Source organism: Apus apus, chromosome 1, assembly GCF_020740795.1.
Source record: "Apus apus isolate bApuApu2 chromosome 1, bApuApu2.pri.cur, whole genome shotgun sequence".
Classification (NCBI taxonomy): Eukaryota; Metazoa; Chordata; class Aves; order Apodiformes; family Apodidae; genus Apus; species Apus apus.
Genome location: NC_067282.1, coordinates 115242854 through 115267264, shown reverse-complemented (window position 1 = coordinate 115267264; position 24411 = coordinate 115242854). Strand labels below are relative to the sequence as shown.

The window sequence follows — 24411 nt, the reverse complement described above, 5'->3', positions numbered from 1 at the left end:
TACAGAAACCAACAAGACAACAATAAGCCCTTATCCGAACACACGACACTATAAGTCCCCCTTTTTTTTTCCCCCCAAGCTTTCAGTACCAGAAAGATAATGCATCACAGACCAGAGCAAACCTCAACTCCTCCCTTACAACTGCTAAATGCATTACAAAACACTTCCTAAACTACTTGCAATGGCAAGCATACACATACGCATCGGCTCCAGCTCCCGAGAAGCCACCCAGCCGCATACCCACCGCTGGATCCCGCCCTACACCTTCTGGCTGAAACATTGCTGCGAAGACAGGGACCGCTCTGACCCTCCTGGGAAGCACCGGCAGCCCAGCCGAGACAGGCAGGAGCAGCCGCCGCCGTCCCAACTAACTCGGAGGCAGCACTGGCTGCGTCTGCCACTGCGAGACAGTCGCAGCCGAAACACAACAGGAAAGTCTCCCCTACAATTGCAGGAAAACCCGCTCCACCTAACCGCCTCCGCCAGGATCTGGGCTCCCAAAGCCCTTTGCGCTGCACCCACAGCCAAATGCCTCCTCTCCCTCCCAGCGACCAGCCTCGGCGGGGTGACGAGGCCGGGAGAAACGGATCCTCTCGCAGAGCATCCCAGCAACCTGCGGCCCTGGGGGTAATTAACCCAGCGCTGAGTGACAACCTGCCCGCAGCGCCCAGGCCCCTAGCAGGAGGCTGACCCAGGCTGGCCGAACCTGTCATGCACAAAAGGTGCACTTCAGCAACTGTTGTTCTCTGGGAAGGCAGAGCTCTGCACAACAGGCTCACAGTTCACCTGTTCTTACTGTTTTCTCCAAACATTACTAAAAAAAAATTAACACCACAAGTCCAGCAGGAGTTTGCCAAAAGCAAGGACAGTCTGAAAGAGCATAGTACCTGAGGGACAGACTTTTCTTCCTACAAACACCACGGAGACACCACTCTCTGAAGTTCAGCAGGTAGAACACAAGATGATAGCAGTTGCTTCATTAATTTATTTTATTTTATTTTATTTTTTTTAGAGAAACTTGCGTGTAAGCAGCAAACTGCAACAGAAAGCAACAAATGCTTCAGCACGGTGCCCAGGAGGAATCCTGACTGAAGTCACACCAGACATTTGGTCTCCAACAAAGGTGTTAGAAATTCATGCAAAGTGGAAACAGCAGGAAAGAATTGCTTCCTTGTGTTCTCTGTTTTTCATGTTGCAATGCCCTCTTTTATACAATGGTAACACAGCAAAGTGAAACAAAACATACTTCAGACATTTGAGCATAAGGTTGCAAATCCACACTGTCTTTGGTCTTTCTTGCATGGACAAGCCTGCACTTTGTTCTCAGTGAAACAATAAACAACTGTTGGGATTATTTAATTTCCTATTCATTAAATTTCCTTGCAATAGCTGACTGGTGCCCTCACAAATGCAACACCCTTCATGAGGTTTTTTAAAGGTTTCTGCTGGCAATGTCTGTTTACATGTGTGTGGAATGGCAGCTTGTAACTAGCAAAATGAGCATGCAGAAAGCAAGACAGATGTGCAGAGGGATTACGACTATTGGAACTCTTTTCCATAATATTCAATGTCCATGGATAATCTATAGTCAAGTCCATTTATGAGCAGCAGGGGCAATAGCACAAGTCCTAGGTGGAAGGATTTTAGATTCCTCAGCTCATATCCTGTCCTTGATCTTTCCCTAAATAGCATCATGCAGCTTCTTTGGACTGTTCCTCCAGCCATCCAGACGCATTTGGGATCTACCAGTCCCACAGACCAGTATTATTAGCAGGTGTTGTCCTGCTGTTCTGTTTTTCCACATTATAGTTAGCTTGAGTTTTTCATGCCCTTTAGCTGCAACCAGCCACAGTCTGAAACAGAGTTTCAATAAATAAATAGGTTTTTATATTTAAATCTTCTCCTTAATCAGTCACAAAAGTGATGCAAAACAATTCCAATAATTTTAATTCTACTGATACATCTGCCTTGATTTCTTGACTGCTTCTGCTGGTAACATTGCATACATTTTAATAGACAACACTGGAAGAAGCTCTCAAAATTTACCTGATGATGTCTATATGTTGATATGAATGTGAAGGCTTCAGTGCACTTTTCACTGTACATACATGAGTATGCACACACATGTCTACAAGTAAATAACTTTGAGTCTAAACCAACAGCCTCAAAAGCAACTGCTTGTACCAGTGGCTAGGCTAGTTTGTTCCACTCATGATTCAAGAACCTTATCTTAAGATAAAGAATGCATCTGACAAATATCCACATCCTCTACCATATTAATCTCCCTTCTTCCAATTTCTGAACTTATGTGCAAAGTAGAAAATAGATGACTTCTAGCTTTTGAAGAACCCTTCCAATCAAACTATCCCATGATTCTATGATTCTCCTCCTCTGCAGTATCTATTGGAATTCATAAAAGACCAACTAGAAAAGCCTTTGGATATGGACTAAAGTTACCACAGTTTGACAAGATACCATCTTCAAAGCTCAGAGCAAGCAGAGCTGTGCATTTGCTTGCTAATGGTAACCATTAAGGGCTTTGGTGAATCTTACTAAGAAAACACAAGGTGTGTCAGCCATCAATGGCCCTTTTCTGCTGAAAGTTGCCACCCTCACCACAGTCAGTAGATTATGTGCCGAGCCACAGCTCATGAACAAGGTGCAAACTAAAAAATGATGGCTCAAGGTGTGTATGGTTGCAGTAAGCTATGCAGGGGAAAGGAGCAGATAGTTGCTGACAGTAACTTCTTAAGTTATACCCAAAAGATTTGCTAAATTTCAACTGGCAATGTCCCTAGCTCAATCTGATTGTAAAGAAATTAAGTCTAAGACCCTGAAATAGTATCTTACCAGAGAGGTAAGTCAATGTATCTAAATTTAGCATAGCTTAAGGATCAGATACTTAGCAAATATCCGTCTATTGGACCACTGTACAATTATTATTTCTTCATGTGTGAGTTCTAAATAATGTATTCCTGATGACAGAATCTCCAGAATTTATCTATTTGCTGTGCAGCCTTCTTTTTCTACAGAATTAAGGGTTAGCTCTGCATGGGACATGCTTGTCCAGTGTCATCCTGTTGTTTAAGGGATTGCCAAATAGCAGGTTTTCTATTCTGCACTCCTCATAGCTGTGCTGTATAGTAAACCAGCATTATTTTGGTTACAGTGCTCTTTGCAATCAAGAAATAGAACAGATAAAGAACATGATAGAAACAAGCAGATCTCCAACTATGTTACAGGAAGTCCTATTTCCATAAAACATTCAAAGTCTTAGAAAAATATAATAGCAGGACTTACTGGGAAAAGCAACTTAGACATGGCAAAAAATGAGTCTCACTACTGGAATTCACTGACCCACAAGCATCCAGTACAGCTTTTTGTTTGGTTCAGTTGTCTTGCTAGTAAGTCAGGCAAAATTATCTTGGTTTGGAAATTCTAATACATAGTTTCCAAAACCTCATTTTCACTGCTTTGCCATCTTCCCACAAAAAATAATTATCTGTGCCACTTATTCCATGTGCAGAACAGAAATACAAACCTTTCTTTAAAGCTCATTACTTAGGGAATTTTATTTTATCTTATTTTGATGGACAGGACATACATTTTTAGACTGATAGCTGCTGGTGCCAGACACCAGGCAATTGATACTCCAAACAATCGGTCCACTGTCTGTGGAAAACAGATGCCACAGTGTCATATAATGAGATCATATTGGAGCTGTAATATTAACAATTAGGATAAATATGCTAATATGTCTGCGGTTTGTAACTTTCTCACAGGCAAGCACACACACATAAATTACTTATTCTATACAGCTAATTACAGGATTTTCTAATCAAGACAAGTAACAACAAGGGATTGGTTAAAAATAGTATCTCTCTGTTCTCTCTTCTCTTGCCATGTTGTCAGTCAGCATAGAGGGGCTGATCCAAATGACATTTGCAACTCCCTTTTGCTGAACAGGGTCAAAGGCAGAGCAGACTTGACTCACTGCTGCTCTGAACAGCATGTCAGAGATGTAGGGCTCTCCTGCTCTGGGCAAATACCTTCAGGACTTTACTTAGTCATGTCCTCTGCCCACCACAAGTAAAAGAAGTGGACAAGGTATAGATGCTCCTGCCATTTAGTCAGTGTCTGCAACTTCTCTTTCTACATCTTACACACAGAAAGAAGTAAAAGTCAGCCCAGCTTCTTGGAAAAATTAGGAAATATCAGGTCAGCAACAGCAACTCGTAATACAGTATGAACAGCTTCTTAATATGAAACTGTTTCATATGAATGCTGAGTACCATTTCTCTTTCATATAACTTTTTAATATTAATTGTTTTTTAAGCTACAAAACCCCTCTGTTGTCTCACTGATAGAACTCTTAAGACAATGACAGGTCACTGTAGGCAGGTATGCCATTTTCAAATACCATTTGAATTTGGCCCAATAAACCACACCATAAATGACCCACCATTAATGCTCTCTGGAGAAAGGTAAACTGTAATTTCAACAGCACCACATGATCCCAAAACTCTTTATGCCTCGCTAAAGGAGCAATGCTTAGTATTTAATTAATATCAGATGAATAGTTTATGAATGGCACCACCAAGTATCAGATTTCCCTCATTCAGACAAAATAGTGTCTTTCTAAACCACAGACAAAGATTTACCCTTGCTAAAAATGTACAGCAGCAATTTGTAATCTTGGAGGGTAGGTGAGGCAAGGAGAAGGAAAAAGAAAAGCTACTCCCATCCCATTTCACTGCTACACAGTACTTGCTTTTTACATTTTCATGTGATCAATGATGCCATTTGACGGTTTTGGATAGCAAAAGAGAAGATTAAACACTCTGTTCCCAATTGCTAGATTAATGATAAAGAGCTGAATCTTAATCTGTCCCGTTGAAGGACACAGAGGGAATGATCAAGGCAGGAGTACAAAAACATGAAATTGACCAAATTATTAAAATAAGATTTGAAAAATATCAGTGTGCATGTGTATGCTTAAAAAGAGAAGAAGACACAAACAACCCCAGACAAATTCACGTTTGTTCCTTTTTATGTCTTCTGCAGCACAGCCTAAAAGATCATTTACCTGTTCAAACTCATCACACAGAGGTTTTGTACTGAAAAGATAAGAAAACTGTTTTCTTTTTGTTGTTGTTGTAAGCTGCTTTTTAGCAGTATGATGCCACAACAAATGAATCAAACTTACTAAACATGAAGCCTAAAAAGTCTTCTGAAGACTTCAAAGTCTTCCAAGTCTCTGCTACACTACCTGGAAAAACAATGAATCCTAATGCTGCAGAGGACAGCAAGGTCTCAAACCTACGAAGCCTCAAAACTTTGGGAGGTTTAGAGATCAGTCTTGATTTTGAGGCTGCTGGCTATATGTAATTCATCAGTGTCATCAGTGTTACTTTTTCTTTTACCATAACAGGCAGATTTGGTGGAGATGCTTTACAAGGAAGATATCTAATTAGGCTTTACCTCTACATGCTCTGCTGATCCAGAAAAACTGGATGCAAATATTGCATTGACAAACTTGAGAAATGCTACCTGAATCTGTTTGTGTTTTCATACAGCAGCCACAAGGAACTGTATTTGAGAACCAATTTAAATGTATATTCTTAAGCATTGAAACATAACCCTTAGTCTCACAGGAAGATTATGTGGAATTCATGGGTAGTATTACAAATCTACACTTCCAGTAATTAAAAGTGTATATTAGCCTCATACCCAGCTCTAAGTTTTGGTGAAGCATCACAGTAGAGATGCTTCAGTGTTAAAAATCAAAAGATGAGTTTCCCAAAGACTTCTGCAAGCAGGTGCTCTGTGATCAATAAGGAACAATTAGCATCTCCATGTCCAAGTGTCTTATTAAGTACCAAGTTGTCTCTATTCTTTGTTTTTAAGTCAACATCCTGGCTGAAAATTATTAAAGTTTTGAGTCACATAAAGAATACAGAATTAGGTCAAGCTTTCTTGAAAACAACTCAAAATTCCTGAAAAATGGCAGAATAGAGTTCAAGACAGACATCTAAAATGCTCCAATTGAACGTGATATTAAGAGATAATATGTTATCTTTGGTGACTCAGACTGTATGTTCACAGGCAAGTCCAACTACATATCTCTTTGCCATAGATACTTCCTACAGGCTATGCTTTGTCTTACAGGAATTCATGTAGTCTCAAGTAGCTACACAATACTTAGAAAGTAGACAGTGTGCTCTAAACTAGGTACTGTTACCAAACTATTATATTAATTATAAACTTAGGCCTGCATACTGGAACCTAGTATTTGCATATTAATAAAACTGTGAATTGCAGCTACAAGTTCTGAATTCAGTTTCCAACTAAAGCCATAGTTCAACATCTTTCTTTAAAGGGAATATCACCTTACTGCACAGAGCAGTGGCAACTGCTCTGCAGACACTAGGAGACAGCATCAGAGAAATGAATTTCCTGGGAATGCTAAATAAAGTACATAGACAAATACTTAGAGGATTAGAGCCAATGCAAGGTTATGTTAATGACACGGCCTTTAGTCCTGAGGGTGTATTCTGTTGTCTTCCAAGGATATTAATGCATTCACTGTACCAGTATATTTTCAAATGAATGAGGATCATTAGCAAATTGAAAGTAATAGCTTTGAAATGTATCAGTAAAAGAAAGTTGCATTTTTTAAGAAAGAATATTAACTCATGCAAAACAAACCATTAGGGAACACAAATCCCTACTCAACAGCATAGAGTTAAGTGGATTTTACATTTGCAAAAGACTGCAGGATCTACTCAATGTGTATGGAACCATATACACCCGTATGTTACTTTCCTAAGAGTTTATCAAGTAAAGAGAGGTAACTATTTACAAATGCAAGTGTGTAAAAGAAGAGAATTACAGATATTCAGTGTCCTCAATGGAAAACAAATTGCCTAAAACATAAAAAGATATAGTTAGTCTACAGCTAGATCAAAGTGTGGTTATGAAACCTCACATAAGATGAATTTAAACACAGACCTCCAGGGAACACTAAAGAAAACACCTCCAACAAAGGCTAGTCTTGCTGATTATGCTTGATTTATGTGTTGACTTGTATTTTTCTGATCCTCCAAAGAAAAAACCAACACATTACATATTATTTGTCATATGCACTACTGACCTGTTCATCTGTTTTTTTGTCCATTCAAAAACAAAAAAAGAGTGAATTCATAAACCAATATGGATTGCAAAGAGCTTTCTTACAAACTTCAAGTTTTAATTAATGAGGCCATTATAGCTAGGAACACTTGTTAAACTTACAGCTCTAATTAATCCCATCAATCACTCTCCCTCTAAGTAGTCATGATTTGCAAGAAAATATATATGAGCACCAATCTTGGGTAACAGAGCAACCATTTTTTTTCTATTTATTATTAAATCTCTAATTATTTGGCAGCTTTCCTCTTGTCCTCTTTGCTCTTTATTCTTTTGTCAGTATCTTCGTCATGATGGTGCACCTGAATCTACACAGAAAAAAAAAAACAGCTTATTGCCAAATTACAGATTAAGGACTCATGCAAGTATTTTCTCCCATCAGCCTGAAAGAAGAGCCTGTCACTGAAGCTGTAGGCTCTCCAGAGCCCCTGCAGTTCTCAGTATTACTATCACTGTAGTCTATGTAAAGAATTTTCCCAAAAAAAGAGACCAAGAGACAGGGAAAGAAATACACTACTGTTTACTTTTTGCTTTTCTTCAAAAGAATCTCCAGCTACTGTAACGTATAATGAGTTGCAACATAAATTACAACTAAAAGCATACCTCTCAGCTCCAAAAAATAAAGAAATTATGGGAAACAGTGTATTTATTCTCAGGCAAGATAAAAGGAAAAAGCTTAAAAAAAACCCAACAAAGTCTAGCAGATACACCTGAGAGCAAAGACTTCAGTCCTAGCTCTAGAAAAAAAAAATCAGCTGGTTATTTAAGCAGTAACAATATCCTTGAGGAGGAATTTTTATGAAACTGCCAAGTGTAAAGGATGAAATTTTCCAGTCTGAAAGGAATGACAAAGGGTGTTAAACTTCAAGTTTCTGTCAATGAAGGAGCCATCCCAGGATTATATGTTTCAAGAGCTAAAGATCATACAAGACTGACAGTAACATGCCACAGAGAATTCCAGTTCACTAGCTGAGAATACTACATATTACAGGTATTAATTTTAACCTATTTGAACCTCATACTTTTAATCCAGCCATATTTTTTCATAGATAACACTTATGAATTAACCAAATTACCCTCTTCAGCATTGCCATGGAGAGGCTAGGTCCCATAGAAGATGCGTAAATCAAAAGTAAACTGAGGAACAAACTAGTTACTGACTTAACCTTTCCTGAGGATACCCACTCTTCAGCTGCCAGTAGGCAGCTGGATAACCATTCATGTGCCCATCTCCCACCATTCTTCCTTTGAGAGCCCTTTTATACTCTGGGCCTTCATAACATCCCATGGCAATGAGATCCACTCTTAATTTTAAGCTCTAGACCTGCTGGACAATAATTTAACAAAACAAAAAAAAAGTGGATGCAATGCCTAGTTGTACTTTAGAGAATGAAGCTACATGGCATTTTGATTTTATTGCAAATTCAATTTTCCATTCCAAGTAGCATTTATTTGCCACAGCTATCACTAGTTTATTCTACTTAGCTGTCTTTAGGTCAAATCGACAAAGTAGAAGGCCCTTGAAAAAATAAAGTTACTGGGCTGCAAATAAGGGGCTAGACTGGGTTATTCTTTAGCCATGTTTGTTGACTTAGCTCAGTTTTCAGTTGCCAGTAGAGACAGCTGCTATGCTCTGCAGTTTTTCTCTCTACTTGTCAGTCCTGTCTGTATTATCAGCTCAGGAATGCAATAACTTCTCTTTTATTCCCTTTTTCTTTCCCACCTTCTCCATCTAATTAATGCCGACCAGGATAAGTATGTCTTTGTGAGCGAGTCAGACATAGTAGTCGCTCCATCAGGTAGCTGCTCCAGATGGTAGCTCACATCCATCCATATTTCACAAAGCAACCAAACAAGTTCAGCAACATCTGACATCCAAGAATGACTTGAGAAAAAAAAAAAAAGCAGCTTCTGTGAATCTGTTGTAAATTCAAGATCATGATTTTTTGTGTAACAAAGAAAGAATAATTCATATCTTTTTTCTTCAACAAACAAATAATCTGCTCAAGAGCTTGAATGATGGCCACAGGCCATTTATTAAACAGTACCTAGCCCACAGGACATTCTTTTCTGGGAAACCAATCTGGTTGGCAGCTAACTCCACCCCCCTCCTCCCTCCCCCCCCTTGCTGATCAGTCTTAAAACTACAGACTCTTGCAGGTGGATATGAAGATGTAAAAGTCACATTTTCTCACCACCTTTATTTTCTGCTGGATCAACCTAATATTCTTCCGTTTGCATTTGTCCTAGCTGAGAAAATCCCCTAGCAGAAAATGAACACTCATCATCTCCATTCCAGCTGCAAGAAATGATGAAGTTATTACCTGAGGTGCTGGAGAACAGTAGTAGCTACAGTATGGCAGAAAGAATATTTTTGCTGTGACTGGAAGTTAGAGTAAATATAGTTTGTATACCCTATGAGAGCAATCTGTTAAGGGCTCTGTTACTGCATGCTGTTTTGCAGTGTCTTCCGCTTCTTCCAGGTTCCTCACCAGCTTACTTTAGCCCAGTTTTGAACCGTATATAAAATACTGATTAAAGCCAACAGCAGCTCTCATTTACAGCTTTTAAGAACCAAGTATTGAAAAAACCCTTGTAGAAGCCACTTCTATTATTCTGCTTGTCTTTGAACTCAATCAGCAACACAGTATATGTGAAAGGGGCTCATATGGACACCTTATTTGTTAAAACACTACTTTTACGATATTTTATGGAATGCTTTCCTTCCACCTCTAGAAAATAATGACTAGTTTAAATCTCTAGCAAGAAGCATGGCAGATCTCCTGTCCAAAAGGTAGAAACAAGATACGAAAGATGAGGTGGTAGCTGCAGAGCCTGGCAGGCCTTGCAGCTCATCCTGAGGTGCCTATAATTTTGCAATGAAACAACAGGGCTCCTAAAGTGGGGGGGAAACCAGACTCGGAAGTGTTATTCTGAGAAAGACCCTGTGTAAATCACTCAATTTTGTAGCCCTAAATGTGCAGAACACTCTGCAGCTGTTTTGCAGCCCATTTCTCAGGCAGTAATGCCAAATGAAAAATAAAAACAGAAAGAAAGAAAAAAGAAGTGAATCTGGGGGAAGTAGAACTAGCAGGACTTGTTTTTCCTATCTGTACTCCTAAATTCAACTACACACCATATTCTGAATGATCCTCTTTGTTGCCAACTTAGGCCTTCTACTTGACAAGATATTAATTTTTCTCCCTTCTTTCAAAGGAAATTAATCTAAAGGACAGAGGAAAGTAATTTATGATATGCTGCTGCTTTCTTCTATTAAAAATGTATGGTCCTCAAGGACACCATGTGTTTCATCTAAACTGAAGTAAATCTATCAGACTAGAACCATAAGCAGTATGTTACCCTCTCTGTTTGAGGAGCTGTGCGTACCAGCAACTCAATGACCTATTACTCGGAAAAGATCAGAAACCAACATATTTTCCTCCCATTAGCACGGATGAGATGTGTAAGAATGCCTGCGAGATGAAATATTTTATCAGCCACATGTGAATTCAAAAGGCAGCAGCACAGTCATCGCTTACTTGTTTAATGCTGAAAGCAGATTTAATGCTATCCTCAGCAAATCTTAATTTGTTTTAGTTAACCAGAAAACAAAAGCATTTTCTCCATGTTGATTTTTGAAGTAATTTAGCATCAATTTTATACAAAAAATTCTACAAAATAAACAAGCAACCAATATAGAGATATTATCTATGTATCAGAATTACCAGCAGGGGAGATGGGGGAAGGTGTTTTTTCCTCCCTAGTCACATTAAAGAGCATGTTATTCTGTCACCAATGCTAAGCTCCTTTTACACAAATAACCTATGTTAAAAATGGCAGAAACTCTGCATCTGAGAAGACAGATTAAAAAGTCCGAGTGGTTCATCAGAAGCCTTACTATCACTGCTAAGGTTATTATTTCAGCATAAACTCTGCCTCATTTACAAGCTACCTTTTTTTTTTTCTTTCCTTCTTTTTTTCCTAGTGCTGACTTTTGATTTCACAACCTTGTTTTCTCTTTAGACTTGTGATAGTGGGGTAGCTCTCTTGTGAGGAACTCAGAAATTATGATTACGTGACTGGCTGAGTTTAGTGAAGGAAGCTTTGTTCTCTCTCTTTTCTTCCTCTTGGGGCCAGCCAAGTTTTTCCCTCTCTTCCCCTCCCTCTTTTTGAAATTCAGCTGCTCAAACATCAGCTATACATACATAAACCCTCCTCTTCTCCACTCACTTAACTCCATCCCCACAACCTGGCATACCAATATCCAGTGGCAGTTCCCTGGATGGGTGATTTTTAATCACCATCCTGACTGGCAGCACAGGGATTAAGCTACAGGCCATTCGAGAAGCAGCTTTAACACACATTAGCCCCCTGAAGTGCTAAATTCTAAACCTCTTTCTTCTGCTGTGTCTACTCTGTATCTTGCAAAAACCTTTACTGATGGTTTCGATGCACAGCTTTTCATCCATACTTGGTTACAGAAATGGAATTAACCAGCACAGTGTTTGTCAAAAACTACAATAGAGCTTTCTTGTCAGAATTTAATGCAGGATGAGAAACACCCTTTTAAATAATAAAAAAAATATTATTTCATTGCCGTTATTACTTAAGGCCAATTTTTAATTTATTCCAGTATAAACTTACTTTAATTAATTAAATAATTACTGCAGAGTTTTTCACTACCCTATCATGTCTATTACAGCTTCAGGATGGAACAATGTAAACAGGTGATGATACGATACTGATCAGAGCCAGAAGCTCCTTAATGTAGCACAGTTTCTGACTTGATGGCTACCTAACAATATACCACCTGGCCAGATTCTGCTATATTCATACCTTTCATAAAGCAGTGTAAATGCTTTCTAGCACAATGCAATTCCTCCTACTGAGGATTTCTTTTCCAGCAGTACCAAAAGTTTGTCATTCAGAACAGCCCATCACCTTTGAAAATAAAGGCATCCCATCCAGTGGGCAGGGTTCAACTTTGCAAAATTTCAATAAATGTTTGTGCTGTTTAAAGTATATGAATTTGATGGATTTTTATTTTTTTTTAAAGTCAAGTTTATACTCCATGCTTTTTACTGCAGTTGTGCCACTGTGACTCAAATTGGTTCTGTTATTGCCATGCTCAGTGCTGTGTCAAGTGTGTGAAGGTGCCTTCATAAACAAGGAACTAAACTGAGACCACAGAGCTCCTTCAATTGTCACCTAAATCAGATTACAACCTAGGCTTTTCAGAGGTGACTGGAAGACTGTAGACTAAACATCCAGCATGACTTACATTAAGTCCCACAGGAGCAAAACGTTTTGAACTCTCAGGAAGAAAAGAAAGTGAATACTTCATTTTGCTGTGCATTCATTGCCAGTTTTTATCACACACACAAAGCACAGGGTTTCTTTAAGAAAGTAACTCTGCTCCCTTTTCCACTTAATTTATTATAAATTATTTTGAAATGTTGAATTAAAAAAACCCACACAAATTATTGAGATCCATGGCTCTGCATTAGATTTGCACTTGGGATTATGAAGTTATAAGAATTAGCATTTCTTGCAAACCAAATGATTCTGTCCTTGTCTTCCTGAGTATTTTATTATCAAGTCAAACTGAGGTTTTTAACTGTCTTTAGGTAGGAGATGGGCTGAACCCTTTGTACACAATCCAGATGTGGTCAAGATGGTTTATAATAATGAACAATGTGAAAAACTACACGATATTATCAGCCTTTCTTTAGGAGTTACCTCTCTATTGTTTGTGTGAAAATCTCAGTATAATATGCGCATATAAAAAAGCAATAAATACCGCAAATATTGCATAAAAGATCCTTGAAATAACTCAATGATACAGTGAAAAATTTCAAATTCAAGTGAGTAACCAAAATGCCTAGAATTATTTTCACTTCTAGAAGCCAAAGTGAATTCTATTATTCTGATTTTACATGCAAGTAAATAGGGAAAAGCTTATGACAATATTATTAACAGAACTATTCATGTGTATGCCACCACTAACTGTCTGAACAGTGAAAATTGGACATTAAATCCAATGTTAATTTTTCAGCAGTATTTTTGTTAACACCTCTCCCCCAAAACAGTACAACAAAACCCATTATGTCACATACCTTCACATTGCATCAGGAACATGGATATCCTACCATCACATTTCAGATGCAAAGCAAAACAGTTTAAAATAACATATAGGAGAGAGAGGAGAATATAAACCATTCAAAGCATAATACTTCACCATCCACTTGAGATTCTCTGATAAATATCTCTCTTTACTTTGAGTCAGCTTGGTACTAAAAGGGCCACAAGGGCTTAAAAAGAAGATTTGCTCTGTCTAGTCTGAAGATAAAATATCAACCTGTTGTACCAGATGAAGTATACCAGTTCTTGTGATGGATTGCTTGTTTGTAAAAGACCTTTAGTACATTGAGTAGTGCTTGTCCTTACAACTAAATATTTAAAAAATACAATTTTTTGAAACATTCTCACATATGTCTTCTTTTTTTTTTCTTTTATTTAGTAAATTAAAGAATCGGGGCTACAGTCTTGCTTTCAAGTTAGGCATTTCAGAAGCAGATGTTTACTTCTATTGGCAAATGACATGATAAAAATATATAGTTTATACATAGGGGGAGGGGAAGCACTTTTATGGTCAATACTACTAAGCCTCCTTTCAGCTCCTCATCTGTCTCTCTCAGGTGCTTGGGGAGCAGAAAGGAATTGTGTGATGGTACACAGCACCTGGAACAGGCTCACTTTTCCAGGACAACTTGTTTGTGAGTTGGTTAACAGAGTGCCATCAGAGGTAATGGATCTGATATTCACCTCTTCCCATCACAGCTCACACCAGGGCAAGCACCGTAGGCCAGTGAGATCCTCATTTTTACTACCCTCACATGAACACAAGTCAGAAATTTGATTTAGAAAAATTACTTAAAATCTATTATTGTATTTTATTTGATAGAAAATAAATTGAGAAATCTTTCAGTGTGCTTCCTGGACTTTGATTCTTTTGGGTTTCTGCAGTGCCACAAGAGCTCAGCTCCTTGTCTGGATGCAAGCTGACTCTGTGAAAACCACCCAGTGAGGGGCACAAGTGAGCGTTAGCCTCACTGAGGGTGGCAGCCACCACACTGACACCTTTAGCAAATTCACATCAAATCTCTCTAACCTACAGCAGGATAGGGCTGCTTGGGGCACCCACAAAACCAATGACCACCGTGTTGTCCATGCCATTGTTTCCTTGGCTGAGGAAAGATGTTGCTATTGTACCAAAGAAACCTGGAGGGAGGCAAAGGGAAGAATTCCCACACATTTTGTCAATTTGGTGTTTGACAACACTTTCTTTCACCAGCCTCTTTGAAGATACTTCTGTGTCTGTCAGTCTGGACATACCAACACAGACAGAAATCTAGACACAAGGCTTATTGGTGGGTTCTACCTGATGTATTTAAAGTTAGGAGCATGTCTGACAGTTAAACTAAAAGTAAGGCTGGATAGGTAATGGGGAATTGGTGGATAAACTGTCCAACAGGAGTCACAGTCTTCCATATAGAAGAAAATACGGCTGCAGAGACATATCTGTGCTCTCAAATTGGGATCTTTGGTTTTCTGATGCAGTAGTCTGCATACATCTTGGAATACTTTTGGTTATGATATTTACTTCTAACACAGATGGGAAAACTGAAGGCAGATTTCATTCCCTTACTGTTTCTTAGTGCTGTGTCTTACATTTTCCAAAGCACCTACAAGAATATGTATTTTTTAAATATGTCCAGCTTGTGTCAAATTTTTCAGAGGAGTAAGTGTCCAGTACTCTTTGAAAAACAGATCCATTTAATATGTTACCAGCAGCTCTCAAAAATACAGGCTGTTCTGCCCATCATCCTGAGTAAGCAAAAAAGAAGTTGTGGTCACATAGCCAAAAAAGCACTGTTTGCATCTGCCCACATGAGCATTGACACATGCAATGCTCAGTATGCAACCATTTCCTTCCCGAATCAAAGTTTCCCTCCTTTCATCTCCAAAATACTCTGCTAAAAATCTGAATTTGATGGATGTAATTCTTCTAAATGATATCCCAACACTCTGAAGTTTGGTTTTCTTCCTTACCAGAGTTACACATCTGGCTCCATGTTTTCCTGCAGCATAATTTTGTTTAAATACTAAAATAACAAGGCCTTAATGGATTATAAAATTACTCCATCACTGCAGTTAGCTCTCTGCTGCCAGCTATTCCTTACAGTCTTTACCATGCATGGATCATTACACAGGAAACAGTTCCAGTTTTCTTGTGCCCAGTTTCGATGGGCTACTCCTTCGTGGAACATAACATCAGCCTTTTTATTCCCAGATTTTAAAACACCAAACTGTTAAACACATTTTACTACTGCTTGGAATTGGCATTAAATCACTACATTCAAACAGCCAAACAGATCACATTATTTATGATGGTTGTCTGAACAGAGAATACTTGTTGATCTTTTTCTCGGCGTTATGAATGCAAGAAAAGCATGAGGTGTCATTTTGGAAGCTATAAAGAACACAGCATTCAAGCATAACTTCAGAAAGACTTTTAGCCATTGAAACTCAACAGCCGAGGGCAACAAAAATTTCCCATGGATTTAAAATTCATAGAATTGGCAGACCTTTTGTAGAGGCAGGGGGTAAAGTTCATGTGTTTCATAGCTTCACTAACTGCAAGAAACAACGGTGCCTTTATGTAGTCCTGAGCTTTTCTATAGAAGAGATCCTTCCATGGTTAGCAGAGATAAGAAATAATGCAACACAGATACAATACTCCCATACTTCTGAGCAGCATAGCTTCCTAAAACACATTCATATGCTTGGCCAGCAGATATTCAGTACCTTTGGTTGAATTACAATGTTTTAACAGTAAAAAGCTGTCTGCCACCTTGAAGAAACACTAGCTGCCTTTTGCCATTCGTCTCCCTGTTAACTATGGCAAGAGGCAGCTCTGCTCAAAACAGACGCCTGGGAAGAAGGAGCGCCGCAATAGGGGTCTGGCAACAAAGCCTGGAGAGGAAGTTAAAAGGATTAGCACTATAACATTGTTTAGCATTAGTATGCCTCTCTCCAGCCTGATCCCAAACCATCTTCCTCCTCCTAAGTCTGCCGTTCATTATTTTACTATGCTTAAGAGTAAGTTCACTCATGTATAACTTAACCTCCTCACTTGAGGGATAGTCACATTGTTGTCCTTTATGAGCGATTTGAGTGTGACTTGCTCTATAACTGTATCTGCATTGTTATCATCACTCAGGATGAGCCTGGTTAGGAAAGCAGCATTAAGGAAATGAGCGGTTCAAATGCATATGCTAAATCAAGGATATCTGTGCCTTTACAAAGCACAAGCCCCTGTGCTTGCTGTATTGTCTTCCCGTAACTGCTTTAGTTCAGGTCATGAGAATATTTTTAAGCAATTTATCCATCTGCTCCATTAATCAAACTTTAGTTGACATCGCTGATTCATGCTGGAGCATGTGGAGTTTTATCCTCTCAGATGTAATAGCCCAGATGATGAGCTCTAGATGAGCACTTAATAATGACTTTCAGCCACTAACAAACATCCAGTCCTCGGGCCCTGACTAGAAGGAGTATAGTATGGGAATAAAATGTCACTTGTCCCCCATCCTGTCACTATATGCCCTGCTAAGAAGTCTCTCTCCATCTTTCCTATAAGCCCCCTTTAAGTACCAAAAAGCTGCAGTAAGGTCTTCCTGGAGCCCTCTCTTTTCCAGGCTGAACAACCGCAACTCTCTCACCCTGTCTTGATAGGAGAAGTGCTCCAGCCCTCTGATAATTTAGTGGCCCTCTTCTGGTCCCTCCGTAACAGGTCCATGACTTTCCTGTGCTGAGGACTTCAGAACTGGACACAGTACTCCAGGTAGGGTCTCACACCAGCAGAGCAGAAGGGCAGAATCCACTCCCTGGCACTGCTGGCCACACTGCTTTGATGCATCCCAGGATGCGGTTGGCCTTTTGGGCTAAAAGTGCACACTGGCGGCTCATGTCAAGCTCTTCATTCACCAGTATCCCCAAGTCCTTCTCTACAGAGCTGCTCTCAATCCATTCATCACCCAGTCTGTATTGATACTGGGCACTGCCCCAACTTCCTTAGGTTCTCAGTGGTCCACCTCTCAAGCCTGTAAAGCTCTCTCTGGATGGCATCCCTTCCCTCAGGCATATCAAATGGGTCATTGAATCTCTTGCAAATATTTAGTTATATGTAAATGCTTATAAAATGGCTTCTTTTATACCTACAAAAATCACATTCAGATTTCCTGTTGAAGTCAGTTTGAAAAGGTATGGATTTTATAGGCAGCACAGACTTTTGCTGTCTCATTGTGTAAATACTGTTTCTGTCTTAAAAACACTTCCATTTATATCTTTTTAAATAAGGGTGAGGGGAGAACATTGAAAACTAAAAGTACTATTGGACTTCAGGCTAGCATTTTTTTTTTTTTTCTTAAAAATCCCAAACCTACTGGAGATGTCTTTCCCCCACCATGCTCCCTCTTGTTGTACTAGACCTTGCTGGAACCCTAACACATTTCTTCACTAACCCTGAGTTCTCAGACAGCAGCAATGCTCAATATTACTTGCATTATTCTGTATTGTTCTGCCTATTAAAAACAATATATATTCACCACAATCTCTTTAAAGCTTTCCCATCACTTTTCTTTCATAAGTTAAAGTGAACATCACACGTAACACCAGGATGTTTCAGCTCTGTATGTCAATCCATACATAGCTCGAGGATAGACTGCACAGATGATAAAGATAAGCTATACAAGGTTTTCTTGGGAAAGGCCTGATTCTGCAGGCCATCTTTTATACATCTCTTCCCTTCCTTGATATAAGCCACAGATTTAGACCCAGATATGTAAAATCCAGTTAATAAGGTAGATGAACTCAGGTATTTACAATTTTCAATCTATGTTTTTCACACCAACTTTTACAGGTGTCTGTGTCTGTTTCTAAGATTTGTTGGGTCAACTTCTGTGGTTCCTCCAGCTGCAGTGTCCTTCCTCTGAGGTGACTAGGGGATGTATAGTGATGGACATGAAAGTAGAACTGCAAGCCTACTTCATACCTATGCCTATGATAGCTTGGGAGAGTTGGTGGTCACCACCAGAACAACTTGAATAAGTAACTCCTCAGTTGCAGCATGGACTCATAGAGACATGGAATTGTAATAGAGCCACTCACTGACCCAATCCAGGCTTCCTGTCTCAGCACATTTGCATTTAAAGGGTAAAGATAAACTTGCAAAATATTGAAGTATAACCATGTACCAAATCTTTAACATGGTGCTTTAAACCACAGACAGATTTTGGCATAGTAAACCATCTGTGAATTATTTCATCCACTGAAATTAAGTGCCCTGAATATTTGGAAAATGCGGTCAACACATCTTACATGCTCAAAGTTAAACTGATAATGCATCTAGAGTTTACACGGAAATTCCCCAGGTCAGATAGGGATTGATCTGGGGAGCAACCCTTCTCAGTAAGAGCATAGTCCACTTCCTAGTATCATTTGCAATTTCTTCAAAAAGAATTTCCTACTAGTGCAAGGACACTAGCAATTTATCTCCCTCATTTTGAGTCATTCTAGAGGCTTTTATGGCTTTTGATCTTTTGTGCCATCTCCTTTAAATATTTTATGAGATACTATGACTCATTTAATCACGTGTATAATCAGAGAAGACTGGCATTGGTCCCTTGTTCATATCTACATAACACTACTGAATTTTGCATCAGTTTCTGCCTTAGGACAGCCGCTGAGTGATATCTGAACATAACCTGCTGTTGATGCCTAATGCAACCTTTAAAGCCTTTTTTCTTCACTTCTTAGAATGGTATGTGCATGTCTGTCTGGATAGAGATGTGGTAAAGGAAGAAGAATTTAAAAAATTAACATGTTAGTTACCTTGTTATAAAAGCCTATGAAGAAACAAGGTACCTGCAATGTTTACTTTAAGGTAGTTAGCAAGATCCTCACTATTGTCTAGGGTAAGAATGTTTATCCACCATAATATGACTCTCTCTTCCAGAACAGCTAAAATATAATAGTAATCCTCTGACTATAAAATAGACCAATTCTGTTATTACTGAGGCCTGGAAATGTGATCGGATTAAGCACTTCTAACTAATGGAAACTTGTTTTTCAACAAACACAAGCATTAAAATGTTTCTTATTTTACATTTCATAAGATGTCTTTAATATCATCTGTTTTGACACAAAATTTCACAAGGAAAGAATGTTTTTTAAAACTGAGGTCAATTCTTCACTTCCTCTTTTAACAGATATCTTAATTCCAACAAATATTTCAGTCTTATTCATAGATCACAGGAATAGATATTTTTTTTTATAGAACAGCTTTCTGCTAAGAAGTTCAGTTTCATCAAAATATACACATTTTACAAGAGTATTTTAAGAAACAAGTTAAAAATAATTATTTTGATAAATTTGGCATAAAATACAAATATTTTTGGTTTACATATAGTATGTTGAATAGCATATTTAGTTATTTAATGTAGTTGAGTTGAATAAAATAATTACTCAGACCAAATATACCTGAAATTACAGTAACTTAGCCTTATTTTGGGGTTCTGTCATCTGAAATTGAAACAGGTTTAGTGGGTTGATTGGTTTTGGAAGGTCAGTTTTTGGTTGGTGGCGTTTTTTTGGTTGCAGGTACACTTCAAAACACCTTTCAATCCCATTTCAGATAAGACCAAGGCATGACAAAATTTTCCAAAGGCTCTCCAGAAGGTCATTGTCCAGCTCCCTTTCTTGATTTACAGTTCGTCTCAGCTGGCTGGATTTGCAACTGTCTTGGCAGGAGTACACCAGAATGTCATAGCTGCCCTGGACCACACATCAGCTAGTACTTGACTGACACAAAAAACATCCTCTCCTCCCATTCTCTACAGAAACAAGCTTATCCAGCAGTGTGTATCATCAACAACAATCAAAGGTATTATGTTAGATCATAATTTTTATCCATACACAATCTTTAACATCATTAGTCTCCTCATATGGCACCTGCCTGTCAACCTAGAGTACAAGTGGCAACAGCCATGGGATTTTATTCAGTTATTGCCATTCTCCTAACCTGTCTCTCTCAAACTTCTCCTGCCTACAAAATGAAGTAGTGTGGCATGGAGAGTCCTTTCCTTCATATAAGCAGACTTTCACTAAGATTTCACCATATTTCCTTTTTATAAAAATTTAAGTCTTTCAACAAAAACAAACTAGAAACAAAAAACCCCAAATGCTAGTTTACCCATGTGCTATTTTGCACCCTGTTTCCAAAACAAGAGTTGACAGGCCAACATATGTGACCAATAACTGCTATTCGGCGTTAAGCTCTGCAAATGGTGATTGACATGGAGCCGGGCACATCATTAGCCAAGGGAGTTATCAACTACAGAGCAGCCAAAATAAACTCAGAGAAATTTCCTCTGGGTGTTAATTGAGTATCATTCTTTCCTACACACTAGGCAAAGAGTCTTGACCTTCTGATTTGGAGCAAAACCACCCCTATTAATTAAATAATTTGTCCATTATCACCTGAAGACATGTGTAACCTTTTCACCCAACACAAGAACAACAGAGTAAGTAAACATATGTCTATTGTAATTATTACTAAATATTCAAGCTCTCTTGATTTGTTATAGTGCATATGCCACCCTAATACTACTTAGTATATACCTGCCCAGCAAAGCACATCAAAACGTACTTTAAAAATCTTTAATGGGTAAGTTTTTGCATGAGACTTTCAAATGAAACAGTCCAAAGCTGGAAAAATAAATTAAGTCAGTCACCTTTAAACCTGAATGGCTGAACTTACACCTGGCCTGAAGTATAGAATTGTACAATATCTGTCCATATCATGTAAGCTTCTAGCTAGTGTCACATCTTTCATAGTACTTTTTACTGAGATGATGTATCATAACATCAAATGTCTTTATAATAAAATGTAGCCTTTCCCGTACAATTGCAGTCATGAAATTGTGTGGGAAAAACTTTGGTTTTGGGGAGTAAGACTTTTGCAAAGTAAAGCAACGCGGGTTTATTTTTCTGTCTGCTAAAAGGCAAACTGTCACTTCTGCGGGGTGAATCTTTGTTCATACAGTGGAACATCCACAAAAACATGAGGATTAAAAGTAGAATGAAGCTCTTTTTAACAGCTCCTTATGGTAAAAGAGTTCCCAGAATTTTTACCTTGATGCTGTCACAGAAGTCTGGCTTACAAATTTCAGAAATTAAGATGTATACAGTTATTGGTACATTTGACTTTTTAATGGATTATGTATCCTTCTAGTAAGGTACATGCAATGTTTCACTGTCTGGTAGAAAATGTTTATTCACACATACTATGTAATGACCTCAAGATTGAAAAAAAGCCAAAAGCCTTGTAGTTTGACCAGAAAACTTAGGCTTATATTTTTAGCTACTTCTAGAGATGTTAAAAACTCAACACCCCAGAATACTGTAGTCTCTTTTTAATACTCATTAGAAAGAAAAGCTTCATAGGAAAATAGTTTTCCAGAGGATTTATAAGAGAACTCCATTACACCTTTACACTGCAATGAGAAAGGACAGGTACCTTCAGGAATGGTTCTTTCAAGAAGAGATAGGTCATATAATTTAAGGGAGAAAGAATGGGAAGTTACAACTGCTGTTGTGAGTGTTTAACCCCCTTTGTATGGATTCAGATGTGGTCTTTATCCTCCTTACCATTCTGTCTGCTGCCTTCCTTCTCTTTGCCTCCCAGTTCTCAAAGTTTATGAACTATTCATCTATCTTGTATCTGTGCTTACCAAGGTAACTTCTGATACTATAGCACTGAAAAGTCCTGTTTTCAGCCTCAAAACTTTCAAACAAGTTTCATTCACTATTTCTGTAAAAAGGTTCCTTCCTTTGCTTTCCTAATACCTGGTAATCTTTTCCTTCTCTGTGGGCTCCTCCTGGTCTCCTCTCCCACATAGTTGTTTTCCCTCTGGACCTCTCTCTGTCCCTCTCTTCTGTACTTTATTTTCTGACTAACCTAGTCTAGCCTCAGGAATGCACTCTGGTATTTTAAAATGTACTGCTGTCAAGAAAAAGGGAGAGCTGTTGTTATACAGGGGTAGTGCACAAACAGCCAGAGCTACCCCCTTCTTTTTCTTCTTTCTTTACCTCTTCTCAAACACCTTCAAAGGGCAAACACATTTAGTCATCCCCTGGCACAGAACCAACCAATGGCACAAAAAGATGTTTGGAAAGACTCAAAAATATGGATTAGGATTTTCCAGGAAAATTTCCAATGCCAGTTAAATGATAGAAGGAAGGGAAGATTAAAAAAAAAAGAAAAAAGTGCTACCAGTTTTCTTTGTCGTGCTCAAATTTTCAGCTGCACACTGACCTGGACAAGAGCTGCAGGTTGGCAAAACCTACCTCCCCAGTGAGGTTAAAAGTACATTCAAAAAGAAGAGAGAGGGATTGAGATGGCATTGCCACTCTTTCTTCAAGACCCCTCTCCTCCCTCCGGGTTTACCCTAAAGCTCCTGCTAGCTCTAGTGTTGTCCAAATGTCTGGGGAAAGAGCAGGAGGTTAAAGATGGAAGCTAAAAAACTGGGGACAGGGAAGAAGCAGTAATAGAAATCCTAGAGCAGTGACAGGGCTGGGAGGCAAGACTTGATCCAAAGAGCAAAAAAAATTTCTGGACTAGGAGAAAGTACTGGAATTAGTCAGAAAACTCAAGAAAGCCCTAGAGAAAAAATCATCACCATTGATTATTGAGCTCTCTTGGGGCATATCTACCCCATCAGCTCAAGACAAGCAGGGAAAGAAAGTGCATTTCTACACAAACCCATTTTCTCCAGTAACAGTTTCCAGATTTTCTAGACCATGAAACAATCTGTCTTCCTAAAGCTAACTCCTCTACAATATTTACAGGTATAAATTCATAGAAACAGACAATAGAAAAAATCATGGAAACAGATAAATGAGACAAGATCCATGATCTAATACCCCAGGATTTTCTGGTCCAGAAAGACAGATGATGCTGGAGAAAAAAACTAAAGCCTTTTGTGGGCAATCATGCAATAAGATCAAGCTAAGAGGGAAAAGGTTTGGGTTTAGTTTTGTTTTTTTTTTTGTTACATTGGCCAGGAAGCCTCTCTTGGACATTGTAAAGTAAGTTTCTCAACTCAGCCATAATGTGAGCTTTAAAAAAAGATAAATGTGATGTCCTGCACCTGGAAAGAAGTAATCCCAAGCAGCAGCAAAAGCTAGGGATTGATGGGCTGAGGAGCAGTTCTGCTGAAAAGGACCTGACGGATGGTGGCAGGCAGTAAGTGGTGTGCCCTGGCAGGGAAAGTGGCCAGCAGCCTCCTGGGCTGCACCAGCAGGAGTACAGTCGATAAATCAAGAAATATGGCTATTTCAGTCTACTTGGCACTTATTAAGACACACCTGGAGTATTGGCAACATATCTGGTCCCCTCGAGTGGAGCAATTGGGAAGGATCCAGGAGAGGCTACCAGGATTATAAAGGAGTTGGAAAACTTCACAGAATCACAAAATCACAGAATTATCAAGAGTTGGAAGGGACTGCTAGAGATCATCTAGTCCAATTCCCTCACTAAAGCAGGATTGTCCAGAGTACATTACTCAGGACTGCATCCAGGCGAGCCCTGAGTATCTGCAGAGAAGGGGACTCCACAACCTCCCTAGGTAGCCTGTTCCAGTGTCAGTTACCCTCACCATAAAGAAGCTTTTTCTCATATTTAAATGGATCTTCCTATATCCCAGCTTGTGCCTGTTACCCTTTGTCCTGTCACTGGGATCTACTGAAAAGAATCTGGCTCCATCCTCCCTACACCCACCCTTCAAATACTTACAGGCATTAATAAGGTCTCCTAATCAGCCATATCTTCTCCAGGCTAAAGAGCCCCAGCTCTCTCAGCCTTTCCTCGTAAGGGAGATGCTCAAGTCATCTTTGTCATCCTTCGCTGGACTCTGTCTAGTAGTTCCCTGTCTCTGTCAAACTGTGGAGCCCAGAACTGGACTCAGTATTCCGGATGTGGTCTCACCAGGGCAGAGTAGAGGGGGAGAATGACCTCCCTCTTGAACTACTGGCCACACTCTTCCTAATGCACCCCAGGATGCCACTGGCCTTGGATGGCTCATGATAAATACTTGCTGA

The 24411-nt window shown here is 39.0% G+C and overlaps 1 protein-coding gene across 3 annotated transcripts in view; it reads right to left on the bottom strand.

Annotated features, from left to right (window-relative positions):
• The window catches only part of MID1 (midline 1), a 246440-nt gene that overhangs the window by 107947 nt on the left and 114082 nt on the right, over window positions 1-24411 (bottom strand). The window contains exon 1 of one of the 3 annotated variants that reach the window (XM_051644193.1): window positions 245-331. The exons of the other annotated variants lie outside the window; for them this stretch is intronic. The gene's annotated coding sequence lies outside the window, so the exon portion shown is untranslated. Of the gene's footprint in view, window positions 1-244; window positions 332-24411 lie in introns of those variants that run through there. 3 annotated transcript variants of the gene reach the window in all.